The following is a 20420-nucleotide window of genomic DNA, read 5'->3' on the forward strand; positions in this document are numbered from 1 at the left end:
TTCATGTCACTGTTGTTGCACTCTATGGCCATCATCCTCCCTATCCCTCATTGTAAATATTTTTCTGTATAGTCATATTAGGATTACTAAACGCAGTCTCATTGGGTACGTGATTGAATTTTTATAATGCAGCATACTAATGAATGCACGTTACTGATGCCCCTAGATGCTGTGCTCATCAACCAAGACCTTGTTGTGCTAGCAACTGAATAAACACATGATGAAAATGACCTGTGCATTGGAGAGTTAATAAGCGGAATAATTAATATATTAATATTAATAAGGAACCAGTTGCAAGCAGGAATTCCCACAAAAGCAGGTGGGGGAATGAAGCCACAGCTCTAGCTATTGGGTTTTGTGGTGGTGACATGAAGTGGATAGTGAATGAGCATGTAAGAATTATGAAAACTTCTGGCTTGAGAGACATGGAGAACAAGAAAAGGCAGGAGTACAGCTCTGCACTGTTTCCTTGTCCCACACAGCAAAGTATGGGAACAATCTGCGTGAGATTGATTCTGTGTGGGTCGTACCGCTGCCCACTGTCCAGTGCAACTTCTTTTGTGGTATTCATCAGATACAGTAATTTTCAATGTTTTAATTTATGAATTTAATGGGCTTTGTATATAGATGAGAGATGGTGACCTACTGAATAATGTTGCACTCATTCTCTGTTGCATTGACTCAAACTCAAGACAGACGTTTCTCAGGCTCTTATGGTTTGCTTCCTCAGATTTGTTCATCATATCTGTCTGCAAGAAGAAATGTCTTCTGTTAGAATTAGAAGTGTGCTAAGGGCTAAGCAGGGTATTTCTTCTCTGTTGTAAACTGTGAGTGTAAAGAGGGTTTCTGCTTCAAGATAAGCCATGATCATGCATGTCACTAATTCAGTAACAGTTGGCATCTTCTCAGTTTTTAGTGATCTAAAGACTGTGGTTAACCTCTGAATTAGTTTTGTACTTGGATAGCAGGTTTCTGGAATGTCTTCCAAGAGAAATCTGCAGACGTGAATAGGATGAGATTTAAGTAAAATGCACGTAATGTGAAAAATGAGGTGCACGGCCTGTGCAGGACAGGAATGAGCCGAGAGTGAAACTGGGCTGAGCAGCAGAATGGAAACGTGGCAGCGTGGCTGGTCGAGGAAACCCAAGCAGGTCTGGCAGTTCCTGGGACAATGCGTCAGCATGAACTCAGCTGATCCTCTGGCGTCTGGGATTTCTTCTGTCTAGAACTGATGCGAGCAGGGAAGATCAGAGTTCAAATGCTTGTAGTACTGCATCTGTCTCCAAGTGGACTTTCAAGAAATGTCCAGTGCTGCTGGCTCTCCCATAAGCTTTTCATTAGCTGACTCACTCAGCACTGGGAATAAGCAGGGAACTGAATCAAGCTGGGCCTGTTTTGGACTTTTCCTCTGAATCATATTTTTAGCTACATAAATGCAAATCAGAAGTACTTAGCTGAAACTGGTGAGGTACTTTATAATTTATTTGTCAAACTGGTGTGAAATTTCTGAAGCACTCAGTTCCAAAGGAATAAGATCTGTTGCTGTAAAATGCCCACTCCCTCTGGACAATCAAGAATATTCAGCTGTGCCTGAGGATGTAATAGGCTGTCTGGACTAGGAATGCCTGTCAGCTACGCAGATGTGAATGGTGTGTGCTTTCAGTGAAATCTGAAGGCAGAAAATGTTTAGTATAATTAAAAAAAACGAAGCTGATATTAAATAATCAGCTTAGGAAAATCCATTTTATAAAGGATCTACTTCTGTAAATTAGGCGTTACCATTTTGTGATAAAAGTCTAAATATGGGAAAATAATGAAACATTGCTGTGAAAGAAAAATAAGGGTTTGTAATGACAGGCTACAGGTCGGCACTGATGCTGGAATAAGCGGTCTTGATCAGTTTTTCAATCCTATCTGTGCTCTATTACATCCTGTGTGCTCATACAACCAATAAACTGAATTGCAAAGCTGATCAAAATCAAAAATAAACTTTTTTTCCCATGGGGCTTGATTGATTTTAGCATATTCCTAAAGCTCAGAATGAACCTCATACAAATGGTGCATAATGTTGTGTATTTCAGGAATTCTGTTGACTTTATACTTTTGTACATAAATGTACGTAGTTTTTCTTAAGTGTTTGGCAGATGTCTGGCACTTGCAAATATTGGTTGTTCCCAATGTCTTATGCTATGCTTCCAACCCTAGCTTTATTTTGGAAGCTTTCTTTGAATATTGGATACCTTCTACTCTGTTAATGAAATTCAAGTTGCTCTGGAAAGCAAATTAAGCCACGGAATAATATTTCATAGTAATCCTCACTACTTAGTCTTTTACAAGCTGTCAATATTTAGGATTTCTCTGTATGTAGAGGCTCAGTTTTATTTGTAAGTAAGGCCAGGGATGAAGAGAATTTGGGAATAAAGCAAAATGAATGGGCTGTTTGCTGTGTTCACAAAGCTTCACAGTTTCCATTCCCACTCTCTTTTGCAGGGAACTGGGTGAGATTTTCCCTGTTTCTAAGACAGTTGTAAAGATGTTTTGATAAGAGTTTGCTGAAACAGGAGTTGAAGCACAAGTTACAGGTTTATTTCATAAAGTGTAGTAATCACCTGTTCACAATCTCAATTGCTCATGATTCAAGCTCTCTTCCTCTGCTCACTTAGTTTTAACATGTAAAATGACTCCTTTTTGGGTTACTGACTAATGCGGGACTTTTGCAGCATGACAGATTGGATTTGGAACGGAGAAAGGAAAACAGACACCTTTGCATTTGTAATTCTTTCTCTGCAGTTTCTTTTGAATGTTGCTTCCTTGTGTCTGAGGTCTTGCATCTTGATGTGTATCCTGGCTGAAGTGTCCCACCCTGATTTAGGCTTGCACACACAGGAATACCTGGGTTGAAGAGATGTATGTAGAAATTACATGGACCTGAACTCTGCTCTTTGCAGGTCATTTTCTCCATTTTCATCACTTCTTCCTGAAGGCTGTGGATTTAAAGCTTGTTATAATAGCATGAGGGCCATTAGCCTCAATGGGCTTTCGGTTGGGACATTTTAATCAGGAGTGTAGCAGCAGTATCAGCTGTCCTTCCTTCTAAATAAACCTATGAAATACAAATCCTCTGTGAACAACTTGAGCTCCCTGACTTCTAACACTCTTCCTCCTAGGCATCTATTTCCGTATTTTATTTTAGTTTTTGAGCCTTTCTGGCTATTTAAGGTCGGTCATTGTTTACTGAAGTCTCTTCATTTCATCTTCTCCTATCAGTTGTGTTGTATCATTTTATTCTGGTGCATTTTTGACAGGTATTATAGCTAGTTGATGCATTTGCAGTTATTTATCTGTCTCTGTCTTCCAACCTTTCACCGCTTGCTGAAATGGTACTAACTTCACACAGCCCAGACTGTCCTCCCCTTGCTGTATCTGTAATGCTACTCTTTCTGACTTTTAATAAATATATGCTAGTAACCTTTTGCCAGAACTATGGTATCGACACCTGGTGAAGCAGGAGAAAATAAGTAAACCTCTATGAAATAGTAATGTCTATCTTATATTTCTGAACATAAAATACACTTACAGTCAAACGTTACCACTTTGCCTACTTGTAAATGATGCCTCTACTAATTACTGCTGTTTTTCATGTGATAGGGAGATAGTAATTATCTCTGTGCATTGTAGTTTTGGAGGCAGTAGGAGTTGCTGGGCTGCAGAGCAAAACCCAGACAGGATTCAGCCATGCAGGGTGGAAAGTTTCCTGTGGATCTATCAACAGTGATGGAGGGAGGGATGAATAAGTGTGGACAAGATGCATAAAAAGCTTCTCATAGTACAGATTGTCATTTGCAGGGATGCCACCTGCACTTATGAATGTCTGTCTTGTTGTTTCCATCCAAGGTGTGGGCTTAGGAAAAGGATGCTCTGAAATATACAGCTGTTCTCCAGCTGGAGGGCAGCCTATATAAAAATTGGGGTGGAGAGAAATCCACTTATAAGGGCTAAGGCATGGCTGCGTGTGCTTACACCTTGGGGAAAGGCTGCCAGTTTTGAGGTAATGTGTATTAAAGTATCTGTCAGAGGAAAGGGTGAAGCAAAACTAGAAAACTGTCCAACCTGTCTGAATGCAGCCTTATAGAAAAAGCAAAACAAGCTGTTTTGCTATACTGCTGCTAACAAGTGCTTTCAGGTCTCCTGGAAAGGAGGGTTGATTAAAAGCAGAATACCTGGACAAAGACCGTGGACAGACCTGATAGTGGTAGTTCCCAAGGTTGGAAATGAGTTCATGGAGGACAACTAAGGCCTCCAAGCAGTGTTTACAGAGGTCTGGAGGTATGTAACCGGCTTCGCACCATGGACCTCAGGGAAAAAAATAGGTGGATAAAGATAAAAATAAGACAGTGTCTCTCCTGAAGATTAATTAATTTACATGGGAATAATCTTGCTTTATTAAAAAAGTCTGAAGTTTGATTAATTGCAAAGATGTGTGTTATGAGACATGCCAATGCTGCATTATGGATGCAACCTCTGCATTGACAGCTTTGACAGGTGAAGAGTGGCTGCCTACACTGATCCGCTGTCTGAACGGCTTGTGGTGAAATGGGGGAAGAAGCACTGAGTGAGCTCGTTTAACAAAATGAAACGAATGAAGCTGAGCGGGCTCATTTTTACTGGAACAGTTTAAGGGTTGATCACATGGAGAGCTCAAATGGATGGAGAGGAATATAAGGTGGGAGGCATGGTGACAAGCTGTGGAGGCAGAGCTGGGGCACAGCTTCAGGTGGGAGAAGGCATGCCTGCACTGTCAGAGAAATTGGATTATCAGGTGACATTTCTGTATCAAAACTGCTAATAGCAATCGTGTTTGTAGTGTTCCAGCTGCTGTTAAGATTACTGTTTATCATAATGATGTTAGTGGATCCTGTGGATACAATTTTGCAGCTTATTAGAATGGGGGTTGGTGTATCTTTGTTGTATTGCTTGTTTAAGCAGAAGTTCCTTACAAGCCACATGCCCTTCTGCCATTCATTTCCTTGTGTTTGTTAGTGTTCCTTGAGATCAGTCGCTTTTGGGTTACATGATGCATTGTAATCAGGGTATAAATAGCCATATCAGCCTATGTGGTTGCAGAAATAGTTGAGCTGCTATCATGTATATGGGCTGCAGAACTTACAGGAGAGCTCCATAGGGACTCTGAGTGCATACTTCCTGAAGTCCATAGCCATTCAGCTGGTCTCATGTAAGACTCTCTTCCCATGAGTTTTGATAAATATGCCATGGTTGAGGTCTCCTTGGTGTAATTCTTGCTGGCTTTTCCTGCTGCTCTCTAGCTGTTCTTTCCTCTGAAAACTGTAATGCTGAAATTAAATTTCCTCATTTCTGTTACCTTGCAATGTGGTGGTTTTTCTTTTCATTCTGAGATTCTGCCCTGAAAGCAGGAGTGGAAGAAACTGTGCCTTTTTATTAGGTCTGTATTGGTATTCTGAGTTAACTCTAGTAACAGAAATGAAGCAGCATGTCAAGGATGATGTGCTGCCCTTGTGTTGGCATGTGGAAAACAGTAAGAGCCTGCTAATGCTTCTGGGAGTTGGTTCCCATGTGAAGGAACCTGGTCCTTTTGTTCCTGTGTCAAATGAGAAGCAATCTGCGTAGCTGAGGGTGGATGGGATAGAACATTTGTAGTTACACCTGCTGGTTTAAGCCTGGGGCGGGCAATAGGTATGGGCCCTGTTTTGGTAGTCACTACTTTTCCTAGCTGCTCCCAAAACAGAAGTTCTAGCTTTCCTTCTTGGATTCCAGCTGCACTTTGCATGTCTGGCTGTAAGTGAGTCCTGTTTGATCTGAATAGTCTATGACCACAAAACTTGGTAATACAGCTCTGTGTCTGTCTTAACTTTACATAGTAAATACTTCAACAGTGTCCGAGAGTCAGTATATGGCAAAACCCCTGTAGATGCTATCTTGAGGGTGAAATGCAATGTTTATCCAGTTACTGATGTTTCTTTCTGTTGTTTTGGAATATCAAGACTTACACTTTGGCTTATAGTACTGTGCCAGACACAAAGAGAAAGCAATAGAGCAGCTTGTAGGGAGCTACTGTAGGAAATGAGAATCAAATAGTTGAGTAATTCATTAGGTGATTCATCCTGTGGTGGTTCTTTGGATCTGTAATAAGAATTAGTACTTCTCCTTATGCAGGGGAGGCAAACAATAATTCAGAGTTTCTAGCAAAGCATAAGAAGTGACTTTGCAGCCTTGTCAAACGTTGCTATGATTTAAGGATCCAGTGTGTGGAGGCAGTTTGTCAGTCTAGGCCAGCTGAGGAAGTGCCTTGAATGAAGTCATCTTGATCAGCTCTGGAGTCTGCTGATAGGAAGATGTGAGGAAAGCCAAATATGTACCTGCGTCTAGTTCCTGCTTTGATGCTGGTTCCACTCACTCTGGCAAAAATACAGTAGCATCCTTTGCATTAAAGCAGTCAAAGGATGCAGGTCAACTTCAAATAGTGACCTCTTCAGCTTCTGGCAAATGATGTTGCATTTCTTTACTAGAATAGGCAACAAAGCAGATCAAAGGGACAGAGCTCTCCATTTCTGCTCAAAAAGCTGAAACTGTTATGCACATGACAGAAAATCTTTCCAATTCATTAACAAAGAAAGAAGGGCCCTCTCAGTCGCATTGTTAGAGCACTCAAGCAAATACTGACTCTCTCGACTGTACAGATCAGGGTATTCTGTCTTTTCACACTTCTTATATCAGATCTGTACCCTTCCTTCTCCACCTGAAACCATGTTTATAAACTTTTTTTTTCAGGAGGTCTCAGGAAAAAAATTGCCATTGCCTCAGATGCTTTTCTGACCTGACTCTCTTCCGTGTACATGGAAGCTTAGTACTGAACGTATCAATGTTGGTTTCCTTGACTTCTGAGATTGAGGTTTAAAATTTTGTACTCTTTGAAAAGTGACAGTGACATGGTTGTGTGCTTGAAAAGTCATTTGAAAATATAAGTTGTCCTCAGTCAGTAACTGCACACTGTTTTTGTAATATACTTGCAAAGCAACTCTAAACAGCATATTTTAACAATCTCAGGATTTTATACAATGATCCTGAGTAACTTTTGTCAGTGGCTCTATAGTTTTACAGACTGCTTTTCAGTCTTCTTTTTTTTTCGTTCTGTGTCTCAATGTTTCATCCTCCGATTTTGTCCCTAGAGAGCTTTATTTACATCTGTGAATAAACCAGCTGTTTCTGTTCTGTCTCCTCTCCAGCTGCTGTCTGACACCACAGGGCATCTCCTGTCCATGCAGTGAATGCAGCTGTCCTGCTTCTTCCTGCAGCTCTGCTCTCTACTGCCTGCTCTACTGGGGCAGGCTTCCAGCACCAGGCCTGTCGGCCCTCCCTGTCACGAACCAGTGTGAAGAGGCAGTCTCTGAATTCTTCTGCTTCTTCAGAGAAGCCATGGCTTCTGCCCATCTTCTGGCAGGATTTGTGGCCCCGGCTGCCTGACTTCCTGGCTATTGCCCCATTTTGCATCTCTTCCATCTCTGCCTTGCCTCCTTGATGCCCTTTTCTGCCTTCTTTACCTCTCAAGCTGAGGTACATTGCCTCTTACAAGTCCTCAAGGAAAGCAGAGTATTGGTCTCCTCAAATGTGATTGTCTTGATTTCCTTTAAAAATCATGATAATTATTATTAGTCAGGGTGCACTCTTTATCTTTTACTCTCACCTTGTGTACTTCTGCTCAGCTGTCCACACTGAGAACAGGCTCAAAGCACGTGTAAGAGGTATCCCAATCCTATCCCTGCCTGCTTGCCTGAATCCCAGAATACATCCATGGCACTTCTCTCCCTTCAAAGCTAGGGTTGCTCAGACACAGAGTTGTGCTATGTCTTGTGATTTAATTCGTTATGCCTTTGCAGTTGCATCTTCTATGGAGAGATGCTATCTTTTCCCGGTGCCTGATGGTACTTGATGCGTTATTCTCACTGTAAGGCATGGGTGGATGTTTCTTTCAGGGCTGGCTAAACCCGTTCATTTTGATCAATATTCATGGGAAAATGTGTGGTCTCAGCCAGCTTCCCTGCAAGTGGTAAAAAGTCAACATACTTCTTTCATAGCATGGTGTGGTGGTGGGTTATGACTGTTGGGATCTGCTGTCAGAGCTGTACTGAGTACACTGTCTTTCTAAAACCAGCTACTCTTGCAACCTGTTCTAATGAGATTTTAATTTTTTTTTTAAGCTTTGCAATGAAGACTTTGATGTATTAAAAAAAAAAAATGCTTGAAACATGTTTTTCCTGTTCAGTTTTCAACCTCAGGAATTTTTCTGAAGATAAGCTAGCTGTTTGCACAACAAACTTAAGATGATAACTTCTTAAGAAAGAGGTAATATTTGCAGTCTGTGATGGTAGCTCAGTTTCTGGATTGATTCAAATTTTGGTGCAGTTTGGCAAGTTCTATGCTGATTCACTTCAGATGAGAGAGAGCTGAAAACTTTATGCCAACTTGGGTGTGCAGAATGCGAGTCATTGCCTGATGGTCATTGCCTGGTCTGGTTAGGAAGAATATTTTTTGTGATCTGAGTCTGTGCATCTTTAAAATTTCCCCTTTTATATATTCATGAAAATTTACCTAAATTCATTGAGGTTGTGCACTGAATGTGAATTGCATCCTAGGAGGTGCCATATGGCCTGAGCTTTTATGTATAAAAAAATATTGCATCAGAAATATAAAGCCCCAAAACCTGCTCTCAAACCTTTGGAGTTATAAATCTTTGAAGTGCTAATGTGAAAATGCAAGAGCTAAGTGCATCACCCCTACGGGCTGCTTACTTGAAGTAAGACTTCAAGTCCTGAGACTTACAGAAGTCTCTGTTCAGGAGCTCACCAACATGTGGTCTTGGGCTGCTCTGTTTTCTGGATTTTTAAACCATTTCTGATGACCTTCTTTAAACACTGTTCTGGGTGCAAGGAGCAGAGTAGGTCAGCTTGATTTCCATGGAGAGCTAAAATTTGGGTTCTGTGTTGTTTAATGATGGGCCAATTCTGGGGATGACCCTGTCTGTGATACTGGCACTCTAGAAACAGCCTCTTAATCCATTCTTTCTGCTTGCTCCATGCAATACCTCTGTATTGCCAGGCAAGGATCAATTTTAGCATGCCCAAGATACATTCAAAGCACTACTTGGCTCTCAAACCTCTTCTGTGGAGATGGCTGCTCTGGGTAAGATGGACACAGAGCTTTTCAGAGGCACAGCTGCAGGAACCTTCAGAGAATATTCTGCCTCAAGGATGGAGTGAAGTCTCCTCCTGGTAGGCATGCAGCAATATTTTCTGTCAGCATGACTATAAACTATACCAACTTTTGGCTGGAAAGTCACCCTGATAGATGCTGCTGTATATTCAAATGTGCTTGAATTTAATTTGGACCTTGCTGGGGAAATAAACATCACCATCCCTAAAGAGACAACTAGGCTATGAAACTAGTTGGTAACTGTTCCCTGAATGGATTTCAGGGAGATAATTTCTTGTTGAACATCTGGCCTTTTAGGTGACTGGCAGTGGTTAACTGTTTTTCAGTGAATACTGATCTTAATAGGAAGTCGAGCTGGTGCATACCTGCAGCAGGCCCTAAAATAGTAGTCCTATTCACCGAGAGAGAGGTGAACTTCTTGTAATTGCAGATTGGCATGAGATAGCACATTTTTTCCCTTTCCTTTCCTTTCCGGGAAAAAAAAATGAAATCTTATACCTCAGTGTTGAGAGGATTAATTAGTTACTGGATGGAAGCCATTAGTGTAAATGCTAAATATTGTTCTTCTGGAGAGTATATCAGCTAGAACTGGCCAAGAATTTGAGTGTATGTTTCTCCTCTCCCATGGACTACTTCATTAGAGTAATTACTGTTTGAAGTTTCCTACAGAGATATGTACGGGAGGGGAGGGTTTTGGCTAAAAATTAGCTTGATGGAAATCTTTCTCCAGCTGGCTTAGTCCTTCCACTCTTCTGAAGTGCTTCTCCGGAAGCAGCGCTCAAGAAGAGCTGCTGCTTCCCTTCACAACAAGAAAGTATGTTTCTGCCTTTCCCTGCTTCTTTCTTGTTGCGAGTTAAATAGCTGTCTCCACGTAGGCATGCAGGGAGCTTGGGAGAAATGGAAGGGAAATCACCCAGCGTTCCCACTCCACCCACACAGCATGGTGTAGGTGATGCACGACTGCATGGCCTGCAGGCAACTCTTGTGTGACCCTCGCAGCAGTTGGCATTCTCTGAAGCTCTTTCTTCACCCTGGGTAGCTGTTTCTTTCCTCGAGTTACAGCCAGTAGTTAGGCCCCTTCCTCTCTCGTCCTTGCCCAGCTGTTGCAGGTGCTTTCTCAGCAGCCCACCAGCCTGGAACGGAGTCACTCCATCCGCTGGGAATTGAAGCTTAGAAGGTGGAGTGACCCTACCGCATCCTTCGAAGGACAGAAGGGGAATTTGAGAGTCATTTTTGAGCTTCTAAACCACAACAATCATTTCTAGCTTCTAAAAACTTGCCACAAAAACATCCCTGCTGAGATTGGAAGTGACAGTCCTAGTGCTCCAGAGCTGACTGCTAGAATTGAAGTGCTGCTCTGGCACAGCGCTGGGACATGCTGGCCTCTGCTACAGGGAGAGTGTGGGCAGCTGCCCCTGAGCCACTGCCACCTCCCACACACAGCTTTCCATGTGCACCGCTACAAGGGGTGCACAGGTCATGCCCGTGGGACAGACTGTGCTGGTTTCTACTCAGAAGGGCTGCTGATGATATAAGTATATACATTTAGTAGAGTTTCAGGAACATTTTACTGTATGCTGCCTCTTAGGCTCAACTTTCCACCACTCCCTTTTGCTTGCTTCCCACCTGCAGACCAAAGCTGGCAGTATCTCTGTTCCCGTCCCCCATGTCCTGACTTCTAGGCATGGTACAGACTGACTTTTGTACTTTAGGCTTTCTTGTATATATACAAACAGCTTTCTTCCTTTGAGATCCGAGAGCTCGGTTCAACTTTCCCACTCGGAGGTAGGAACTACTTCCTGGAAAAGTTTTTTCCCTCCGTTTCTAATAGACTTCGGGATGGCTGGAGGGAAATACCTTCTGCCGACTGCTGGATGAGCTTTAGAGGATGAAGGCTTTGTGCCCATGCCAGCTGCCTGCAGTGGTAAAAAGGGGCCTGGCAGTTTTCTCCTGTTTGCTGGTGCTTGTTTGACCAAGGAGGCGGTGTGCTTTGTGCCCTAGAGCTGTGCTCTTGCTGGGACACTTCCCTGTCACTGCTCTCCTTGTGCCTCTGACAGATGGTGGCAGCAGCACTCTGTTCTCTTTTGCGATGACATTTTTAAGTTTAGTTTGTCAGTTCTGACACTCTGAAGCTGAAATACTTGATAACAGGCTATGACAAGAAAGGGTCGTGCGTCTTCTTCCATTGTCATGTGCACAAGCTTCAAGTGAGATGTCCTAAGAGATTGCCAGGGGTGCAATTCCTTATGCTTGAAGCTGTCTGCGGCTCCTCTTCCTGTTATCTTTTCAATGTAGATAATTGTGCCGTTCTTGAATGTGTGTCAATTCAGCATAAGTGAGTTTTAGTCTTAAAAATAGCAGCAATAAACCAGGGTTGGCTTTTCCTCTGATCTAAGCCAAAGCAGAACCCTGCTCTGAACACATGGGTAGTGTAGAACTGCCTGCTGACAGCACTAGGTGAGGCAAAACCTTCTGTAATGCAGGCTTTGCTTCTCTTAATGAATGAGCCTGGTAAATGTGATTTCACTTTTGTAATTTAATTGATTATCCTGAGGGCTTACAAGACTTGTAGCTCCATTTTACAATTTGGTACTAAGGAATTTTGACCCTGAGAAAGAGAAACAAAAGTCCTCATTTCTCTATTTGTCTGCCTCCTTAACCACACGGGCACATAGGAGGCTCTCTTCGCATGAAGAACAATAAAAGATTACGGTTTCAGTTTTAAAAAATTACCTTCCTTTCCTGCTTTCATCAGGCTATATCTTTTCTTCTGTAGGATAGCTAAACCTCAGCTTAAAGTTGCAAATACAACTTGCCCAAATTCTCTCATGTACTGAAACAAGCCTGGTCTGTAGCAGGTCACAAATGGTGTTCAGATGTAAATAAAGACACCTGGGGAGAAGCTTCGGCAGGAAACTGGTATTGGCTGTGAGCTTGTGTTTGCCCAAACCAGCTATAGCTGTGCTCCTGGAGGTGCAGACCAGGGTGTGAGCGAGGGGCAGAAGCTGCACTGCAAAGCTCTCAAGGACATCAACTTTCATAACCCTTTGGCCTTAAGGAATTGTTAACAAGAGCTAAGCGTGGGAAGAAGAGTCTTGCAATAACATACCCAGCATCTAATATGATGGATCAATAAGCAGGTATCCATGGGGTTTATACATGCTTACTCTCAACAGCTTCATGTACGTGGATGAGTAGGAGCAGCAGCAAAGTTGACTGCAGTAAAATCCTCTGTACCAGATCCGCATGGTACATAGCAGAATTATTTTCAGTTGTGCGTATTATTTTATTGCATGTGCATGTCTGTCCTGAATATTTCTTAGGGTTTAATGACTAGGGTTGCGGGAGGGAAAGGTTTTGGATATCAGATGTAGATTACTAATGAGAACCGATGTTTCTTTCTCTGCTTCAGCAGCGGTCAGACGCCATTATTATATTAAAACAATTCTGGAATAGCTCCTCAGTGCTCAAGTCCAGGTCTGCACTTGGGTCCTGTGTAAATGGTTTTCTGCTCCAGAACCACCTTTTTTATTTATTTGACTGTTACTTTTTGAGACTGTATACCATAAACTAGCTAAACCTACGTAGCAAAGTGAATTTGGAAAGTTTAGTGCTTATTGTGTTGGAATGGTGCTAAGATTAGAAATGCCTTTATTGGATAGGCATGACAGGAACATGCAGTTAATATCTGCATGTAATATAAAACTCCAGTCTCCTCTTGGGTGAGGGATTTACATGAGTATTAATGTGACGTCACAGCAGTGGAGAAGCAAAATACCCCAAAGTGAGTTGGCATTGTTGCAGCAAGCTCCTAAATGACAAGGTTCAGTAGCACCAGGTGCTGGTCCTGCAGGTGCCTCTGATGGCTGCTCTGGCACAATCTGCAGGAACTGGGCACCGCCTGCCAGGGGGCTAAGTGGGTGGACTGGTCTGTGGTGATGGGCCTTCCCCACCACTGACTCCTTGAACAGAGGATCTATGCTTGCAGATCTCCCAGGAACCTCTGTAGTCATGCAGCTATTTTGTATCCTAATCAATTTTTCCTTGTGGCTTAGGAAGCTGCAGCTGTAGGGGTTACTCACTGAGTGAATCACAGGAAAAATTAGTAGTTGTCATTATAAATTATCCCCTCACCCTCTTACCAGATTTCTGTTTGTTGTTGTTTTATGCTTTTTATTTATTTATTTATTTTGTCTAACATCAGGTTTTAGCTTAATATGAATTTCTGGGTAAGTCCTTCTGTTTTATTTGCTTGTATAAGTTGACTCTCCTTAGGGGTACTTCAGTATTTTGTTGAGTTATGGCTCTGTTTGAATGAAATATGCTTGTTATTGTTTTCTTCTTCTTCTTTTTTTTTTTTTTTTAAATGCAAAATGAACTGTTTTAATACTATTGCAAATGGTTTTACTTTACTCCAAACGCCTCTAATTCCTGCCACGTGTCTGCTGTGGCTGCACTTCTCTTTCAACCTTTTTTTTTCCTATCTGGCAGAGCTGCACTTGGACCTGGAGCAGATGGCAGACATTGCAAGCATAATGTGTGCTTCCCATTCCTACTCAGACACAGACCTGACACTTTGTATTGTCTTTCAACCTGAGCACTTGTATTAGCACAGGCTTAGTGCTCTGCAACCACTTTTCCTGTGCTTCTAACCAGGAAATGGTGCTATAATAAAGCACCAGCTGGAAAATTTCAATGACTTGATGTTGGCCGGTTGGATTTTCAGGGAGGAACCAGCCTGCGGCGGATGGTTTCCAGACCTGATGTTTAGTGCCTAAAATCAGTAGATATAAAAAGAAAAAATAAATGCTGATCAAGAGCTTACAAAGTCTGGATAAATATTAAAAAAATGTTTTGTGAAAAACTTTATATTCCTACTAGGCTACTTTCATTCTTTTTTATTGCTTTATATGTTTCTTTATTTTTTATTCTCTTTTATTTATTTTATTTTCAAAGTACATATGAAAGGCTCTCCCTTGCATTTTTGCTTTTTTTGAGTGTTGCTAACCTCCCTTTCCAGATCCATGAGAGCAGTGGCATTTCTGGGTTGAGTTGAACTGCTGCCATCGCTACCTACTCCTCCTGTAGCTGTAGGACTTCTGTCTTCCCCTTGCTGCCATCAGTTTTGCCTTGTCCTCTAGTGGGCATGACACTGGCCCAGAAGACAAATAGTGCAGAACTATTAGCTTGGTTGCTGCTCTGTGGGTCTGAGCCCTGGAAGCCATTCTCAGCATCTTCTTTTGTCCAGTTACATCAATTTCTGGTAAAATCCTTTTGGTCCCTGCATGCAGGATGAAATGCTAGGTAATCAGTACAGCCCTCTTAAAATGTCTGTGCATCATCCTTCTTGGCATTTTTAAGCATTCTTACCTCATCAAGAAAAGAGAAGCTGATACATACTCTGTTAACACGCTTCTGGAACCATTTGGAAAATTGTGCAAGTGTTTATTTTATACTGTCGTTTTAAAGGTATTGTTACAAATTAATTGCAGAGTCCATTAGTACATATATGTACATATATATAAAATATTATATACACAAGTGCATGTATACATAACATGTAAAAACTTGTAGGAACTATCAGTCCAAAACAGCAATCATATAAACTACTGTTTTGGGGCTAAGCAGAGGAACATGTGGACACTGTATGTGGTATGGAGTAACGCCTCTGCAGGAACAGGACTAACTTCAGCCAAAACCCCTCATGGGGGAAGCTGGCCTAAAGCAGCAGTATAAAGCAATGGGATTTATAGTCAAGTCCCTCCCCAGCCTGTTTCCATGGGTCTTGCTGTTGGTAACACTTCATCTGCTGCTGAAATGTCTGATTTCTCAAATTGATTTATGTTTGGTATGGTGAAAGATGCTTTCTATAAGAGGTTAATTACCTCTTGCAGCAGAAAATAACTTGTGAAGTATTATGCTGGATGTTTCCAAGACATGGTTTTGGTTGACCACAATTTCTCAGAGTGAAAGGGATTAGTAAAAACTAATTATTTTTTCCAGGATTTCGGCCACATAAACAGTTGATGTAGATTTTCTGAGAAGTGTGAAGTGATGCTTTCATCCCAGCAATCAAGTCTTGAATGTTTGGCATGAAGAATAGCTCCTTTTAGTGCATTCTAAACCAACACAAGTAGTTCAGGAAAAGCAAAAGTAAAGCAAAATGTGGTGAGCTTAATGTTACCACTATTCACGCAGTGGTTTTTAAAAAATGACTATTAGAAGTGGTTGTCTTCACTGCCAGCTACCTAAGCTGCCAGGATGAATGTAACCTTTTAAATGTAGCTTGGTTTCTTTTAGGTTGATGGATTGTTTTTTGTTTGCTTGTTGGGTGGTTTTTAATTTAATTTTTTTTTTTTTTGGCAAGGGAAAAATGATGATGCTAAACTAATCAGTGGTCAATGCAAGCAGTTTCAGGAAGAAATCAAACTGCTTTGAATCTTGTAATCTTGCAGTAGAACACAAGTTTCTCACATTCTGCAGTACGAGACAACTGCAAGAAAAGAATCCAATTAGGACCTGCAGTAATGCAGCACAATAGCAAAGACACAGCTCCCCACAAACCACAGCGACAGATATTCTTATCTGTGGGGCTGCAAAGCAGAGGAGCAGTTCTGTAGTCTGGGAAACTTTCCATGGTAATTTGTAAGCAAAGGAGAGATACAGCCCTGGCTTCTTTCAGGAGGTTCTTGACCTGCACCGCTTCTCCTGACGATGTCCTGATTTACTTGCATCCCTGCACTGATGGGCATGCAGGAATGCCTCACTGGCATTTCTCAATTGTGAGTAAAGTTTCAGGTCCCTTAACAAACATTTAAATAGGAATCTATTTTCCTGTTTGTCTAGACATTGAATATACAGAATACATTAGTATAAACAATGTTTCTGTATTAGGGTCTCAATTTTTTTTTTAATTCAGACAAAACAGCTGATCTGTTATTATCCGTATCCGTGTCCTGGTGTTGTGATGAGGGACTGGTGTAGCCAGTCAAACTCTGTACAGACAAATTTTTCAGCAAGATTGGCCTTTTCTAGTGAGAAGGCCAGAAGAAGATCGTTCTTTTTTGACAGCCAAACTATTTCCATAGTTCTCCAGATATCAAATAGGAGACGTTACTCCTGTGTAGCAAGTGGTCTAAGTGAAATTTCTCAAGGCAGTAATATATTCAGCACCAGATTTGAAATGTTCAAAAGCATTATATTGTGACTGCAAACAGTGACTTTAGCCAATGCAAAATGCTAGTGAAATTGCACCATGGATCATTTGTGTTTTGGTTGTTTCTGCTTATGTTCATGAGAGAACATCATATACTGATGGTTTTTCCCTTTTGAATAGGTGGAATTATGTTATTGGAGACAAATCAGAAATAAGTGAGATCAAATTAGAATCACATATATATTGTGAATCTGCAGAGCAAATTGCTCTCTGCTTTTTTTTTTTTTTTTTAACTCAACAATCCAATGCAACTACTTTCAGTAGGTGGGAAAACCAAAAATGTGCTTTCATTTTCAGAAGTTTAGGATCACTCTGTTCTATGAGTAGCAAAAGAAAAAAAAAAAAAAGCAAGTATTAGGAGATGGTCTTAAAATAGTATCCTGCACCTCTATTTGAGCATATCAAACTTTTCTATTCAAAGGGGAAGTAGAATAAAAACGTTGTGTGCAATATTTTATAATAGAGCCTGAATAGATAGATTTAAAAATCCTTGTTTCATAAATGTTGAAAAGACTCTTTAGAGATTTAAACTTCATGTTTTTTATTATTGCTTTCCTTCTTATGCATCAATTTAAAATAAAAGTTCCGTGATACCATTGTGAAAGAAAAGCATGTCAGATGTGAGGGATGTTATCAGCAATACGCAGTGGCACTTTCATGTACTGATTATAATGAAGCCTCTCCATGTCTTTTCCCTTCATTATTTTTATTTCTGTAACTAAAATGAAAAGGAATTAACGTACATCTTCCTCAACAAATATTTTTGTAAAATCAGCAGTTGATTGCTGGATGCCATGCTGCATGGGTTCTGGACATGTCCAGCGATGTACAGTGACTAGCAGAGGAACGCATCCCTCTTGTTTAAGCACGTCTGTTCTGACAAAGACATTTGTAAAGAAACTGGGTGTGGAGTGGTCAGAAATCAGAAAACTACATGTTGCAGCAAATGTGTCACAGCATTCTTCATCCTTTCCCATTGAACTTGTAACAGCGTTTGATTCAAAGTGGCTACAAACTCCACTGATATTTTGAGACTGCAGTGCTCCTGAGAGTTCTTGAGCAGTAAACTCTAGCATTTGTTTTGGCAATGCTGGGCAATGCAATACAGGTTTAAAACACACACACACAGATGATTGGAAACAGTAAAAATACTGCTGTTGAATATCTTCAAAATAGCACATAATGACCTCCTACTGAATCTTGCATGCAAGTTTTTGCAAAGGTAGTATAGAAATCTGGCCAAGTGTCAGGAGAAGACTAGGGAAGCTGTTTCGCAGGTACTTTGGGGAGTGAATAATCCCTTTTGGTGATGTACAGTAAACGAATGTTCTTGCTTTGCCTACGCTTTTAATCTGATTGTTTTCTGTTATTTACTCCGTTGGGTTAATTGAATTTTCTTAATAGCAATAAATATCTGGCCATATGTGCACTTTCACAACTTTATGGTACAGGGCATACAGAATGGCTTATTAGTGCTTTCATACCCCTGTGACATAGACTGTAAACCTAGAAGAGCAAAAGCCGTAAAGTATTAATAGTTCAGCTCCTCATGTAGCCATCTATGTCATAGAAAGATCTCTTTAAAACTGAACTAGGGATATTTCTGCAGTTCTGAAATATGCCAGTACTTCCAGGCACCTGGTTTTGGTATATTGCTTAGAAACAAACTTAATAAACATAAATGAAGTCAAGCCTTATGCTTTTAGCTGATCAAAAATACTCCCTCTATGGCTATAAAGCTGTTTTTGCCATTCCATATCCCCTCATTAAAAGGACCAAAATGGCTGCAGGGTCATCTGGCTTTCAGATTAGGACATATGACACTTTCCTTTAGCAGGCTGAAAAGGATAACAAGCCTTGTTGCTTAAAATTCCTTCTTGGGACAGAGCTGTGCATTTGTTGTCAGAGCAGCAATGACCAGTGGATGTGCACATTTATCTTTTTTTTTTTTCTATAATTTTTTCATACAAGGTTTCCTTTTTTAATTTATTTTAAATTCTATTCTACTGGCTTGTTTTCTAAGTGGAAAGGCCAGTCTGTCAGCTGGCATGTAGTATGGCCACAGCATCTGTCCCCATGCCAAAACATCAGATCTATGGGAAGGGGGGAGGTGAGTTACCACCTCGATTCATGTTAGGTGTGCTGGTGTCTTACAGCCACTATAAATACTGCTTTGATTGGCATGGTAAAGGGTTATATTTTTGGTACTGCAGGTATACAAGGCTGTGGCTTAACATAATCATGCACTACAGATTTCCAAATGAACGATCCTCACCTTTGCATTTTAGCACCTGCAGCACAGCTGCCTGGGACTGCAGGAAGCACGGTGGACAACGGGCAGGTGACGTTTCCACGCTGTCCCTGCCTGTGTCACCACTGGTTTGGTAGAAGTGAAGGTAGGTAGGCTCCAGAGGAGATATACATGTGAGATAAGGTTAAAAACTGCCTGTGTGTGTGTTATGTGCCAGTGAGGGTGCTGCTTTGCTGACTGCAACTTCAGCTGCACCGGGTGCCCCTGCGTGCCTTGTAGCAGATGAGCTCCGGGAACAGATTCAGAAATGCTGTTTGCCCAGCTTCATCTCTAGCTCACTCTGTGTATGTCTCCTGTGCTGTCTTTCATTCACTAATCTGATTTATCAGGTATCCATCTCTCTGTAAAGTATGGGATTAATTTTTATGCACGATTTTGAGTATTATAGCCTATTTATATTCAGGTTATTTTGTAAAGTAAATAAAGCATGTTCCAATGTCAGGTATGCATTAGTAGCCCCTAGAGCTTTCACCTAATGGCTTCTTCTGTCAAAATGTTTTCTCTACTGCAGATCTAAAAAAAAAAAAAAAAAAGTTATTTTATACTGCTTTTTAATATGGCGACTTTGAAGATCATCTCCATGTATTTGTGGTTTTTATTTATGGTCACTAAGCCATGTCTGTGACAGTCTCTTTCTGTTTGTGATGAAAGTGTATTTTTATGCAAGATCATGTTGACTGAAACAGTTTCATGTTCCTAGTGTTATAATGTAAAAGGCTGCAAACTGCTTGATAATTCCCTTCTGAGTAAAATTAGAAAGAAAAAAAAAAGTACAATTAAAAGATCATTTAAATTACAGCCCTTTGTTCTACCTTGTTAGTTAACATTCTAAACAGCAATGCACAAACTGCATAATCTGTTTTGCTAGAATGTACCCAGTGTGGAGCCATCTGTGTAATAGTTGACATTATTTATATTCAAAAGGGACATTACAATAGCTGGAAAAGCCCCTGTTCCCAGCTAACCGTTTCCAGCGTGGCTCTAAATTATTGATTTACATTCATTCTCTATTAACCTACTATGAGTTCATCTGCCACTTTCAGCCCTCTTACCACGTTGATGCACTTCTAATTTTCCAAACTGAATAGTGATTTACTGCAAAGATGTTAGGATGAATTGTTCTCCAGTGAATATCTGAAAGCTTCTTATGCCCTAGAAAGCCTTTTTTTTTTTTTTTTTTTTTTTTTTTTTTTTTTTTTTTTCATTTGAAACCTGCATCGGGAGCTCCTGTACTTAACAAGGCCAGCAGCAATGTCTTGACAATCCTGGAAATGTTCTTTCCTTTTCTTCCTGATTCACGGAGTATATGCCTGTATTTCCAGAAAAGGTATTTTATACGATAATATTCTTGGTGTCTTTAGAGATGGAACGACCCTTCCAGTCTTTCTGTGCTTCATCCAGGATGCTCGTGGGCAGTCTGAGCTGATTTTCTTATCTATTCGGAAGGGGAGGGATGTCCCATCTTCTGCAAAGGGCTCTCATTGACTTCATTGGGTGCAGTACAGTACGTAACAGCATTCAGTAACTGTCATACTTGCACTTCTTGAATCATTTTTGTTCTTTTCAAAAATATGTTCTACATATTATAAAATCACTAGGTAAACCATATAACTATGTAGGAATTATATTATCTCTAAATGTGAATTT

General features: G+C 40.8%; 1 protein-coding gene across 7 annotated transcripts in view; it reads left to right on the forward strand.

The window, feature by feature from the left end:
• The window catches only part of HTR2C (5-hydroxytryptamine receptor 2C), a 231265-nt gene that overhangs the window by 58237 nt on the left and 152608 nt on the right, over positions 1 to 20420 (forward strand). The window lies entirely within an intron of this gene.

The sequence above is a fragment of the Cygnus atratus genome, chromosome 13, assembly GCF_013377495.2.
Source record: "Cygnus atratus isolate AKBS03 ecotype Queensland, Australia chromosome 13, CAtr_DNAZoo_HiC_assembly, whole genome shotgun sequence".
NCBI lineage: Eukaryota > Metazoa > Chordata > Aves > Anseriformes > Anatidae > Cygnus > Cygnus atratus.